Here is a 12,295-nt window from a genome sequence, read left to right on the forward strand (position 1 = left end):
GTGAGACTGATGCTGCAATACTGTGTCCAGTTCTGGTGTCACATTTTAAAAGGATATTGGAAAAGGTACAGAGAAGAGCCACAAAAATTATTCAAGCACTGGAAAAATACCTTCCAGTGACAGACTTAAGGAGCTCAATCTGTTTAGTTGATCAAAAAGAAGATCAAAAGGTGACTTGATTACAATGCATACGTATCTTTACTGGGAGAAAATATTGGGTACTAAAGGGCCCTTTAGCCTAGTGGAGAAATGCATACCAAGAACCAATGGCTGGAAGTTAAATCCAGAGAAACTCAAATTAGAAATAAAGGCACACATTTTTTTAATAGTGAGGGTGATTAATCATTGTAACAAACTGCCAAGGGAAGTGGTGGATTCTCTATCTCTTGACATCTTCATATCAAGACTGGATGCCTTTCTGGAAGATATGCTTCAGCCAAATACAAGTTATTGGGCTCAGTAAAGCAGTAATTGGATAAAATTCTATGGCCTATGTACAGGAGTTTAACATGTGTTGCAAGAAACCATTCACAATGAAGTGGGCAATTAACACCTCTGGAGCCATAGGACAAAGGAGAGTTAGACTATGTCTACACTGCACTTTCATCAGAAAACTTTTGTTGGTGAGACTGCAGGACTGGGTAGACTTCTGAAGTCGGTGGGCAAGGCTGTTATGGTACATATCAGCACTAACAAGATGGCTTCATTTGATACCTCACAGCTTATAGGTGACTCTAGAGAAAAATCTGAGGGGTATTGAAGGAAAGGAATGTCCAAGTGAACTTCTCAGAGATCCTTCCTGTGCCATGAGTGAAGGAAGACAGAAGGCAGAAAATTCTCAAGGTGAAGTGTTGGCTGGGTAAGTGGTGTGAGGGGGAAGAAGGTGTTTATGTGAAATATTGGGCCACATTCTGTGGGGGGAGAAAGTTGTACAATTTGGGTGGCCTCCACCTCAGCAGAAGGAAGATCAATATCCTAGGAGAAAAGGGGACTAGACTAGTCAGGAGGGTGTTCAACTAACAACAAAATGGGAGGGTGAAAAGGAGAATGAATGAGTAATCATTTAGCACAAAAATCACAATGTGAAGAACAAAATTAATCAAGAACCAAAAGGCATGAAGAGAAGATTCTTTAATTGTCTATACAAGAATGCTAGGAGCCTGGGTAACAAACAAGGAATTGGAATTGCTCACTTATAAGCATAAATTCAACCTAGTTGGTATTAGTAGGATCTGATTCACATGACTGGAATGTTAAAATCACTCATTACAATAATCTATTTAGGAAGGGCCAAGTGGGCAAAAGAGGACAAGGAGTGGCACTCTGTCAAAAATGCAATTAGCTGTTTCTGACTCACTGATAACTCAGAAGCAAATGATCTTGAGTGTCTAATGGATAAATGTTCTAATAGCTAATGCCAAAGATGGGGTATTAGCGGTTGTCTGCTGCACAATAATCACACTAGAGAACTGGATGACTCCTTAAGAATGTGTTACATGTCAGTACTAAAATGTACTTGGAATTTCTAAATATTACAGATGACAATTTCTTAACTCAAAAACTGTTGCATCCAACATGGAAAAATTCTATATTAGACCTCACCTTGAGAGATAAAGAGGAATTGGGCATAGAACTAAGTTAATGGTTGCTTATTTGAAAATTATCAAGACTTGATTACATTCATTATGTGCAACCAGGATAAAGTTCAAATCAGTTATAGATATATTTGGTGCTTTAAAAGAGCCAATTTTAATCACTTGGTAGAGAGAATATAAATAGAAAAATGTGAATGATAATTAGAAGCTGTTTAAGAAAATTTTACTAGATGCCCAAGAAATCACAATAGAGAAAGAAGGCTACACTGTTTTTTTAAGGGGGTGCGGGAAGTTAATAGCAATGAATATAAATTAGAAACTAGAAATAGTAGAAAATTGATAAGGGATGCCAAAGGACACAAGGCGAAATCTTTAGCCAGCAGAGTCAAGGACAATGAGAGAAAGTTTAAGAATGTTAGGAACTAAAGGAAGTCTAGCAATGGTTTGAGCCATTAATACATGGAAAGGGTAGAATTGTCAATAAAAATGCTGAAAAGGCAGAAGTGTTCAATGCATATTTCTGTTCTGCAGTTGAAGAAAAGTCAGAGGAGGTATTCATATCGTATGAAGATATATTTCTCATTTCAGCTGTAATTAAGGAGAATGTTAAACAGCAGCCACTAAAGTTAGACACTTTAAAACCAATAGCTCTAGACAACTTATATTCAAGAGTTTTTTTAAAAAGCTGCCTGAAGAGCTCTTTGGACAGTGACTGATTTTCAATAAGTTTTGGAGCACTGGGAAAATTCCAGAGGACATGAAGAAAGCTAATGTTGTGTTACTAGTTTAAAAAAGGTAAACAGAATGACCTAAGTAATTATAGGCCTGTCAGACTAATTTAAATCGTGGGCAAAATAATAAAATTGCTGATATGGAACTCAATTGAATAAAGAATTAAGAGGGTAATATAGTTAATCCTAGTCAACATGGGTTCACAGAAAAATAAATCTTGTCAAACTAACTTGATATCGTGTGTGTGTGTGTGTGTGTGTGTGTGTGTGTGTGTTTTGATGAGATTACAATTTTGGTTGATACAATACCTACTTAAATTTCTGTAAAGCATTGGATTGATACCGCACAACCTTTTTAACTAAAACTAGAATGATTCAAGATGGCACACATTAAATGGATTCAGAACTGGCTATCTGATAAATCTTATAATGTAATCAAGCCAGTGTATTTCTCATGGACTCTCGCATGGATCAGTTCTTGGCCTACAATCATTACTGATATAAATTACTGATATAAATTTCAGATGAAACAAAGACTCACTAATAAAGAACGATCTGGATCAGTTGGTAAACGGAGCATGAGCAAATGATGTGCATTTTAATACAGCCAAATGTAAGGCCATATACCTAGGATCAAAGAATGTAGGCCATATTTACACAATAGGGGACTCTATCCTAGGAAGTAGTGACTCTGAAAAAGTGGGTATTCACCCATGAAAACTTATGCTCCAATATGTCTGTTAGTCTATAAGGTGCCACAGGACTCTTTGAAAAAGTATTGGGGATCATGATGGATAATCAGCTGAACATAAGCTCCCAGTGCAACACTGTGGCCAAAAGGGCTAATGTGATCCTTGGGTACATAATCAGGGGAATACCAAGTAGGAGTAGGAAGTTTATATTACCTCTGTATCTGGCCCATGTGTAACCAATATTGTGTCAAGTTCTGATGTCCACAATTCAAGAAGAATATTGAAAAAATTGGAGAGGGTTCAGAAGACCCACGAGAATGATTAAAGGACTGGAAAGCATGCTTCGTAGTAGTGATAGACTCAAGGAGCTCAATCTAGTTAGCTTAACAGAGAGAAGTGTCAAAGAATGACAGTAGCTCTTTAGGAGGGAATAGGGCCTGTTTACCTGTGACTCTTCAGCTGCCTCCCAATTTGGTTTAAAAGCAAACAACTGGTCAATGAGGGTTGTGTTAGAGTACAGATTGAGTCAGTCAGGAAAAGGGTGGGTGAGAGCTTCCAAAGATCAGGGCAACTGTGGAAGCTCCCAGAAGGAAACTAGGTGGTTCCTGGGAGAAGGCTAAAGAGCAGCCAGAGGGATTTTGCTGGCTGGTGTCCCCCAGCCAGAGAGCCAGGCCTGGAGAGAGCTCAAGGCCAGAGCACAGCAGAGGGAGTTGCCTGCTGATGTCTAAGCTGGAGAGCTGAGTCTGAGGGCAAGAGAGGACTAGCAGTAGGGGGGACAGCAGAGAGGTTTACACAATGATGTCTCCAAGCTGGACCCATGGGAACGGTGAGAGGGCCAGGGGGAAGGAGGGATGGTCCCCTAGTGAGGATGATCTCCCAGCAGAGAAGTGGGAGGCTCCTGCTGGGAAGAGCAGGTCTGCACTCCAGCTGGAAGGGCTGGGATGGCTGTCCCAGCAGAAGGACAGAAGAGGAGGATGAGGAGTTTAGGTGTGGTGGAAATGTGGCTGGAGTGTGGCATGTGCTATGTCAATATACAAGAGGTTGTATGATTTTTAGGGACTGTTTGCAGCGCATGTGTTAAATGGACTATGTATGGGCCTTTTTGTTATGCACATATTTGCACTATGTTCTAGTAATGAAGCATCCTGAAGGAGGGGTATTGTTAGGCAAGAGAGCTATTGCAGAGTTACTGGGGACTCTGAAGAAGGGGAAGCTGAAGCAGACCCACCAGTTCTCCCCTATCAGCTGCAGGAGGGGCTGCTCTATGACAAGAAGGCTAAAGGGTGATTTGATCAATCTACAAGTGCCTACATGGGGAACAGAAGTTTGATAATAGAGGGCATTTCAGTCTGGCAGACAAAGCATCACAAGATCTAATGTCAGGAAGTTGAAGCTAGAGAAATTCATACTAGAAATAAGGTGCAGGTTTTTTTAACAATGTGGGTAACTAACCCTTGGAGCAACTTACCAAAGCTGTTGTGGATTCTCCATCACTGGAAAATTTCAAATTAAGAACAGATGTTTTTATAAAAGATAGGCTCTAGTTCAACCTGTAGTGAGGAGGCGTGGCCTCCCTCAGAGTGACAGGAGGGACCACAACATGCCCCCTGGTGGGCCAAACCAGGAGAGCCACATCCGCCTCGCCGGAAGGGCAGGACAGGAAGCAGACGTACAAAAGGTGGGCCCTGCAGCTCAGTTGGGCTGGAGCCGCCACAGGAGACAGATGCATCCCGCCTGCTGCTGGAGCCTGCAGAGGAGCTGCTGGGGCTGCCTCCTGAGGACTGGCCAGAGCTCCCAGGGCCACTGGCTGACCAAGTTACCAAGGAGTTGCTTGAATTCCCCCCAAGATGACAGATGACCCCAATGGTATAGAGGTACCAAACCCCAGGGATATAGGAAGTAGCCCAGGGGAACTAGAAGACCATCTGGTTGAGTGTTGGACTGCTACAAGGTCATCATGTTGCGGGCAGATTCCCCGCTGACCCAGTGGCAGACCACTCCACCACTGTTAGGGCCCCAGGCTGGGTCACAGAGAAGTCAGGCAGGCCCACATTCCTCCCCCCTGCCTAAGCACCCACATCTTTGGCCAGGAGGCCTGTGGTACCCTACTGCGCACCCTAGACTGTGCTGGTGCTCACCCCAGGGCCAGCTCCAGCTTTTTGCCGCCCCAAGTGAAGAAGAAACAAACAACAACAAAAAGCCGCGATTGGTGGCACTTCGGCGGCAGCTCTATTACGCCGCTTCATTCTTCGGCAGCAATTCGGCAGCCGGTCCTTCCCTCCGAGAGGGACTGAGGGACCCGCCGCCGAATTTCCACCGAAGACCCGGACATGCTGCCTCTTCCCATTGGCTGCCCTAAGCACCTGCTTCCTGCGCTGGTGCCGGCCCTGGCTCACCCTTACCTGGAGCTGATAGACTGCTTAGCCACTCTGCCCTGATTGCAGGACAGAGCCTACTAACTGTCTGCTGCCCCACCCTGACGGAGGGCCCAGGGCTCATAGACTGCCATACTGTTCTGCCCAGCTGGAGGACCGGAGCACTAGGTGCAGCTAATTCCCCTCCTTTGAGCTCACCTTTACAGGTATGTGACAGTGAGGAGGCATGGCCTACCTCAGAGTGACAGAGCAGGATGGCCATGCAGCCTACAAACCCAAGATATTGGATTTGAAACAGGAATTAATCCAGGGAAGTCCTATGGCCTGTGTTATGCTTAAAAGGTATACTAGAAGTAACTAGACGATCTCAGTAGTTCCTTCTGGCTTTAAAAATCTATGAACTTATCATTGTTGCATTCATAAGTCTGTAGGGATGACATGTACCATAACTTTGTATTTCTGGATTTTCTAGGTTTAAATGGGTGTTACCATAACTCCTGATTTTTTGGTTTTCAGAGGTTAAAGTTTAGCCACTCTTCACATTCTGGAAGGGTAGGAGGCAGCGCTGGGCATCCTTAATTCTACTTTCACAAAGCATTTGGGCAATTCATTACCGTCAGGCATAGTGACACAATGCCTAAAAGTCACTATGTAAATTTGGTTCTTTTATAGGTTTAATCCATCCCTCAGAGCCGGAAATTTGACTAGCAGCATTGTCTTGCCAGCCTACTTCTCTGAAGGGTGAAGGAACAAAACAGCCAAGGCTTTTGTACTCCTGTGCGTATAACAATACAACTAACAACAAATGTGGCAACTCTAAGGCCACAGAAAACAAAGGGGACTCATAATTTGTCTCTTAAATTGTTAAGTGTGAAAGTTCCCATGCAAACCACTTCAAGTCTAGAAAACAAGAATACAACAAAGTCCAAAGCACATCATGTCCTCCATTGCCTAAGGTTAGACAACATACAGCTAATAGTGGCCCGATGGATGTGACAGAAGCAATAAATCATTCTCTTTCTCTCTGCCCTGGTCTCCCATGTCATGCTTACTGCACAGCTGCCACTGAGATTGATGGTGTTTGCCTTCAAAGCAAAAATAACTTTTCACCCACCTCTCTCTCATTCTGTTAACAAAAGGATACCAAAAAAACCCATCCTGTTTACAAATATCTACATTAGGCATTTAGAAGATGACCATCACCTGGGTGTCAGATTGGATAAATGCCCATTATATCTATACGTACTTTGGTTCTTTCATTTATATTGAGCACATAACTTTGAAATTGCTGGGATTATAAGCATTGCTATTTATGTTAGAACTAATGTACATCCATCAGCAGGTGATAACGTGAGTGTAACAGTTCTGTATCTGTGACATAGCAGAGACCACTGAAAAGTAGCAGAAACATACTGGTAAGTTTAGGTCACTCACAGGAACAGTGAATTTCCCATGCATTTTTAATGGCTGTCACACTCTGGTCATCCTGTGGTGCATTTTTTAGCTGTTTGTTATGGTTGACATCATATTATCTCTTGTGATATGTTATATTTGCCTGGAAAAGCATTATCCACACCTAGCGGACGATGTAAATCAAAGTAATATGCAATTATAATACAGATACTCACACTTTAATATGACACGCTACAGTAAAAGGCATAACAATTATGGAATTATGAAAAATTATGGAAAGATATTGTCATCACCAGGATTATAAACAGAATGGGATGCAGATGAGTTTCTTTCATGAGTCAGTGTGATTTCAGCTTGTAATAAGTTTGGACTCTGGCCATCCAATCGGCATAAGGCAGACCTCATTCAAATAAAGAGCAAGTCATTGATCACAACTTGGAGGAATATTTTTCTGGTACAGCACCAGTATAAACCACTGGATGACAGATATATTTAGTGTTGTGATCACAAGGAAAAATAGTTCTTCAACTCTGCCTCTTCTTTGATGGGCTGATTTCAGCCCTCATTCACACATTTGAACTCTGGTGAGGGTAATAGGTTTGTATTCAAAGGCAGCATTTTGGCTCAGTGTCTTTAAACAAAAGATTGACAAAATCATCAGGCGTGTAGTGGTTCTGGGTCGTTTAAAATTGACATTAATTCCTCCTGAATTCATAAAGAAAGGACCAACAACTTCTAAAACACAGAACTCTAGGGCAAAGTAGATCTTCTGTGCTCCTGCCACCATCATCTCCCAACCTCCAGTATCACTTTTTTTGTGGCTTGTCTGTTATTGTGAGGTTAAACCTAATCTATCATTTGATCCATTGCTGCTGCCGCAATGAGAGGAGCATGAACCTAAACCAAAGCCCAAATGAAATCAAGTGAGAGGCTGCCATTTGACTTAAATAGACTTTGGATCAGGCCCTATATGAATAAGATCTCTGGGCCTGCGTTTTCTCTTGTTTATCCTCAGGCCTACCAAGTGTCATGCCTCTGGACACTCACACATTATACAGCCCTACCATGTTTCCCCATCTCCGCTGAGACATTGCACGTCTGGCTGAATTGTGGGAAGGTTGGAGGCATCTCCCTACACTTGCACCTGTGGCTGCTAGAGGTCACCATGATGTCTACTGAGCAGGCAGCCAGGCATATCCTCTTTTGCTGCTTCCTTTGCTGGATCTGGTCTTGAAGAAAGAAATAAAAACGTTGCCATCTCTGAGACACAGACAAACTGGCCACTGTCTCCCCACCCACCCACCAACAAAAAAATAGAATCATAGAAATGTGGGGCTGTGTAATGGGGTGCACTCACCTCTCACGAGTGCCCCGTTTGCCAAGTGTGTGGGCTTGCACTTTCTCTCTGCTTTGTGGTGAGTCTTCAGTGAGCCAACCCTCTGGCCGAGTAACACACAGTCTGTACGTGAGATAAATCAAACCCCTTCAGGAATATAAGTCCAACAGGGGACATATCTCAGTGCTCTCTGTAGGGTCCTTTATCTACAGCCCTATCCCTGGGCTCACTCCTCAATCAGTCTAGCAAGGCCTATTGCAGTACCATGGTCCAAACTGCCTCTCTGCCCCTTCTGGGCTCCCTTGAATTGTCCCTGCTCTTCAAGCAATCCTGGCCCTGGAGACTCTTTGCCTCTCTGGGCCTGACTGACCCCACATCCTCAGCTGGGCCACTAAAAGAGTTCAGTTCCCCTTCTAGGGTGTATCAAACACTGGGCCACTTTCCCAGGGGCTGGTGGAGGGGACCCAGGCCCACCCTCTATTCTGGGTCCCAGCCCAGGAACCAGCAGCCATCTACCACATCCCTTTAAAAAAAACTGTGTCGCTGCTACAATTCCCTGGACCACTTCCCTGTGGCCTCAGGACATTCTTCACCCTTACCTCAGGGCCTTCTCCTGGTTGAGTCCCAGCAGTCAGCCCAGAATGCCTTCACATTCCCTGTTCCCCTCCCCTGCCCTGCCAGCACTGCTCTGTCTGAGATGCTATAGTTCGCTCAGCCAGCCAGGCATATCATCCAGTCTAGCACAGAACTGATCTCACACTCGCCCTGCAACTCTACTAATACTAGCTTGTGGGCCCTGATTGGCTGCTCCCTGCAGCCCCTTTCTGATTGGCTGTGTCCAATATAGCCACTCTAGGCTGCTTGGAGGGCCTTCTCCACTGCCCTTTTCTGGGGCAGGGTGTATCAGGGCCATGAGGCCTCCAGCAGGGAGCCTCGGGGCCTAGTCCACGCAGCAAAGGCTAGAAGGGACTTTGAGAGATCAAGTCCAGCCCCCTGTACTGATGCAGGATCCTGTAAAACTAGGGAATCCCTGACAAGTGTTTATCCAACCTGTTCTTAAAACCCCCAATGATGGGGATTCCATGCCTCCCTGGGAAGCCTATTCCAGAGCTTAAATACCTTTAAAGTTAGAAAGGTTTTTCTAATATCTAGCCTAAATTTACGTTGCTGCCCATTGCTATTTGTACTGCCTTCAGTGGACATAGAGAACAATTGATCACTAACATATTGGAAGACTGTTCATAGATTCCAGGGCCAGAAGGGACCATTATGATCATCTAGTCTGACTTCCTGTGTAACACAGGCCATAGCACTTCCCCAAAATAATTCCTAGAGCATATTTTATAGAAAAACATCCCATCTTGATTTTAAAAATTGCCAGTGATGGAGAATCCACCACGAGCCTTTGTGAATAGTTCCAAAGGTTTATTACTCTCACTTAAAAATGTACACCTTCTTTCCAGTTTGAATTTGTCTATCTTCAACTTCCAGCCATTGGATTGTGCTATACCTTTCCGTGCTAATTAAAGTTGCTATTTTTAGGTCAGTCTTCTCTTCTCAAGATTAAACATGTCCAGTTTTTTTAATTTTTCCTCATAGGTCAGGTTTTCTAAACCTTTTATCATTTTTGTTGCTCTCCTTTGAATTCTCTCCAGTTTATCCACATCTTTACTGAAGTGTGGCACCAAGGACTGGACATAGTACTACAGCTGAGGCCTCACCGATGCTGACAAGAGTGTGACATTACAAAAAAATTACACTATTTTTTTTGTTATTTTACCATTTTTCTGACTTTAGCCTAACATGGTGCTGCAATTTGGACTATGGAGGGGGGAGGGGGATTGTAGACCATTCTCTTGTGTCCCAAGAGAACCCCCCTCCAGCATATTACATCTTTTAACCACAAGGCAATACAAAAATGGCCAGATGGGTTAAAAACTAGCCATGTGGTAACCCTACCCCAGAATGATTTTTTTATTTGATGGGCAAACTGAAAAATCAGAAAAAATACTTGATTTTGAACCAAAACTTTTTTTCTCACTGAAAAAAACCCCGAGCATTGTTTCAAATCGACATTTCATAATGAACATTTCTACTTAAAAAAAAATCCTCGTTTTTTGTTCACTCCAAACTATTAGCCAAATTTTACCCAAATTCATGAATAGGTGATCATGTTGAAACAGCATTCTTCAGCAAATTTAATATTCTAGTGAAAAATGTCACCAAGCTCTAGCCTAGAATAGACAAAGTAGAATCTGGAGGCTGTGTTGGATGAGATGGTGACATGTCAGGAATATTGTACTGTGTGCAAAAATGGGACCTCTTCATTTAGGATGGTCTACAGCAGTGGTTCTCAACCATTCCAGACTACTTTATCCCTTTCAAAAGTCTGATTTGTCTTGCGTGCCCCAAGTTTCACCTCACTTAAAAACTGCTTGCTTACAAAATCGGACATAAAAATACATAAGTGTCACAGCACACTATTACTGAAACATTGCTTACTTTCTCATTTTTACCAAATAAATATAAAATAAATCGATTGGAGTATAAATATTGTACTTACATTTCAGTGTGATACCTGAGACTGTTATTCACTTGTCAGCCTTGTCTGAATCCAGAGCCCCTGCCGCTTGGGGCTGAAGCATGTAACTTAGCTTCGTGGGGTCCTGGGCAATTGTCCTGCTTGCCACCCCCTAATGCCAGCCCTGCACTTGCAACCCCCCTGAAGCTGTCTTGTGACCCACTGGGTTCACAACTCTCAGGTTGAGAAACACTGATCTAGATGAGTTGAATACACCCTGGAAGATCTCTGCATACCCACAGGTAGGTGTTCCCCTGCTTGAGAACCACTGGTCTACAGGATGATCAAGTTTCCAATAGCTTACTTAACCTGATCTTAAAGAATTGCCCGGGAGCTTATTGCCCAGTGATGGAATTTAACTGGTTCATTTTAAAAAGGCTTGAACAAAATAGACAGAGGATAAATAAACTAAAGATATTGGGTTACCATTTATTCAATACTTGAAGTTCATTCATTTGGGGAAAAAAAGCACACCTCTCCAATTTTTTAATACTAACATTCGATAGATATCCGTGGTCTATTAAACAAGTGTAATCAGAGACTTCACTGAATAAACTCCCTAGAAAAGACATGTTATAGGTGTTGTACTGCTGCTCATTCTGTAATATGGTAATACCCTGTTAAACAGAGTATCAAAGGGGTAGCCATGTTAGTCTGGATCTGTAAAAGCAGCAAAGAGTCCTGTGGCACCTTATAGACTAATAGACGTATTGGAGCATGAGCTTTCATGGGTGAATACCCACTTCTTCGGATGCAATTCACCCACGAAAGCTCATGCTGTTAAACAGAGAGATCTGATGACTATATTCCTGTATGTCTCTTTTAAACAAAAGCTCACTGTTGTGATAATTATTGTTTTGCTTCTCATAGTTACATGGCAAGGATTCGTAAACCTGTTAATACTTCCTAAATACATAACTTGAGTGTATGCATAAGGTTTGTACATCCTACTTAAAGGGCGACTTAAAAAAAGAAAAAAGTCTGCCTGAACATTTACTCTTGTTACAGGCAACACTGACAATTACTGTAACTGAAAGATATTAGAGATACAGTGGCCTTGTTTATCAGTTAGTTCATTTGTGCATTTGACATCACTTTGTGTATAGTCAATGTCTTCACTGTGTAATCGGCTACTCCTGTTAATTGTGTCAGTCTTTTGCACAGAAACAGAGGCAAGAAAAACATTTTAAAAGACAGAAAAATGTTATTTTAAAACAAAAAATAACAGCAGGGGACTCAGGGGCAGGTGTGGTGCTACCCTCAACTTTGTTTGGGGGTTTTTCTTTGGTTGGTTGGGCATTTTGGGACAGGGGCATTTTTGTTTTGAATTAACTTGATTTTAAGTCAGTGATGCCCCTTAACCATGTTTATAACCCCCCACATCTGCAGCCAACCCACCTCAGAGATCCCTGTTTTTTATTTTTTGGCATGATTAAAGTTCAGATCCACAAAGGTACTTAGGCATAAGTCCCAGTTTTAGGCACTGCTGTGATCCACAAAAATGTGGCTCAGCTGCCACTTAACCCTGAAGGTGCCTAAACTCACTCAGTGCCTACATTTTCAGGGTAGAAG

The 12,295-nt window shown here is 42.7% G+C and overlaps 1 long non-coding RNA gene across 1 annotated transcript; it reads right to left on the minus strand.

Annotated features, from left to right (window-relative positions):
- Positions 1-6,325: 6,325 nt before the first annotated feature.
- LOC135984008 (uncharacterized) lies at positions 6,326-8,880 on the minus strand. The gene is made up of 3 exons (XR_010601920.1): positions 8,742-8,880; positions 8,164-8,265; positions 6,326-8,035 (listed from the first exon to the last, which is right to left on the minus strand). It is a non-coding gene; the product is annotated as an uncharacterized LOC135984008 (long non-coding RNA).
- Between the last annotated feature and the right edge of the window lie 3,415 nt (positions 8,881-12,295).

The sequence above is a fragment of the Chrysemys picta genome, chromosome 1 (assembly GCF_011386835.1).
Source record: "Chrysemys picta bellii isolate R12L10 chromosome 1, ASM1138683v2, whole genome shotgun sequence".
NCBI lineage: Eukaryota > Metazoa > Chordata > Testudines > Emydidae > Chrysemys > Chrysemys picta.